Raw genomic sequence first — 2,500 nt, forward strand, 5'->3', positions numbered from 1 at the left:
CGATTTGTATATAAAATAAAATGAAATTTTTTCCCTAAAATTTTTTAATGAATCCCGAAAAATTCTATATATTTTACCTTTATATAGTATTTAGGACCATTTAAAAGGATAAAATTTTTTCGAAAATCTACATATGTATCACATGTATTATACCGGTACCCTGTCGCAATATAACATGTACGATTTGTATATAAAAAAAAAAATATACATTTTTTTCTAAAAATTTGCATTAATTCCAAAAATTTTTTAATAATTTATTATAATTATTAATGTTTATTGAATAATTTATTATAATGCATAAATTTCATTTAATAAAATATGATAAAAGCAAAAAAAAATTTTTTTGGTCCCAAAATAAAAATTTTTAGCTGAAAAAAATTTTTTTTTTAAAATTTTTTTCTTTAAATTTTGATTATTCTGTAAAGTTTATGATGTTTAAAGCCATTTTAAACATTATCATATTTTGAGTTTGAAGCACCGGGTGTAATGTCTTTAATATATATGATGGATAGTGCGTGTAAGTTAATGAGATGAATGTATATCTATGTATAACAGTGTATTAGTGGTATTACGTTCAGCAGTCTCACACATATGATATAGTATGGTATAGTATAAGTTGTTTATTTTTCATACTGTCCGTGTATCATTCAACAAAGGTGGTGTAGAGTTGTATATGGCTTGGTATGACGTCGTTGCAATTCTATGGACACTATGATATTACGGAAGAACAGATAGAGGAATAACACTTATCGTATATGTATCATTTATGTATGTTGACTGTGTAATGAATACTAAATATAATAAAATAATACACTTTTTAATAGAATAACATTTGTTTCATGTTTTAGTATGATATTAAATGGTATAGAATAGGTTGTTTATTTTTCATACTGTCCGTGTATCATTCAACAAAGGTGGTGTAGAGTTGTATATGGCTTGGTATGACGTCGTTGCAATTCTATGGACACTATGATATTACGGAATAACAGAAAGAGGAATAAAACTTATTGTATATGTATCATTTATAACGTACTTTTATGTTGACAAGAATGAATGTATATCTATATGAAATAGTGTATTTTGTGGTATTATGTTCAACAGTCTTACATATATGATATAGTATGATATAGTATAATTTGTTTATTTTTCATACTCTAAGTGTATCATTCAACAAAGGTGGTGTAGAGTTGTATATGGCTTGGTATGACGTCGTTGCAATTCTATGGACACCATGATATCACGAAAAAACAGAAAGAAAAATAACAATTATCGTATATGTATCATCTATATTATTATTGTATTTTGACTATGTAATGAATGCCAAATTTAAAAATATACACTTTCTTAATAGAATAACATTTATTTTAGTATAATATAAAATGATATTGAATATGTTGTTTAATTTTCATACTGTTCGTGTATCATTCAACAAAGGTGGTGTAGGTATGTATATGGCTTGGTATGACGCTTTTGCATGTCTATGGACACCATGATATTACGAAAAAACAGAAAGAAGAATAACACTTTTCAAATATGTATCATTTATATATTTTATTAACATGAACGCAAAATATACAAAATTATATATATATATACTCAAAATATTCTGGATGGTAATCAGTTTGGTTTATTTTGATATTTAATATTGTATTTTGGTTTTTTTGCTAGTAATGTTTCGAATATGTATATGCTGTTATTATTTTTTAGGTGTACATTGTATTAAATTGTTATCAATTATTTAATGTATGTATACAAAATAATAGCAAAAACATTTTCAATTATTATATAAAAATTTTTTTTTTTACACATGCATATTTATTAATATATGAAATTTTATCTCAGTTTTAATAAATATGTATTGAAATGAATAATAATACAATCTTATATATATTGATAATAGTCTGGATGGTAATCAGTTTGGATTATTTTGATATTAAATATTGTATTATTATTTTTGTAAAAAAATTAATGAGAATTTTGTAAAAAAACCTCTATATGTATATCTTTTTATATCAATATTTAAAAAAAAATTTTTTTTTATTAAATTATTGATTATAAATAGAATAACATATAAATTTTTTTGTCAAAGCAAGTTCATGGGTTATAAGTTTTAAACTTTACACTCCCATATGAGCACACAATATTTATATAAAAATTATTTTTATAAATAATATTACATTGACTCACCTCATACCAAGCGAGAATATTAAGTGTTATTATAACGTTTTTTATTTAAAATTAACTTTTTAAATAAAATTAAAAAATAAATGACGCTTTCAATCTAGCGACGAGTATGAGAAAATGTTTGAAATATTTTAAGACCCATTTGGTGATGGTCTGACAAAAATCATAATTATTTTTTTTTTTTTTTATTCAATAATATTTATTATGAATAACATGTTATATATTTCTTTTTGTAAAAGCAAAAAAATTATATAAATGACATAATAAAATATATATTTGAAAAAAAAAAAAATTAATAATAATATATATATCTCAT

Source organism: Chrysoperla carnea (assembly GCF_905475395.1).
Source record: "Chrysoperla carnea chromosome X unlocalized genomic scaffold, inChrCarn1.1 SUPER_X_unloc_94, whole genome shotgun sequence".
NCBI lineage: Eukaryota > Metazoa > Arthropoda > Insecta > Neuroptera > Chrysopidae > Chrysoperla > Chrysoperla carnea.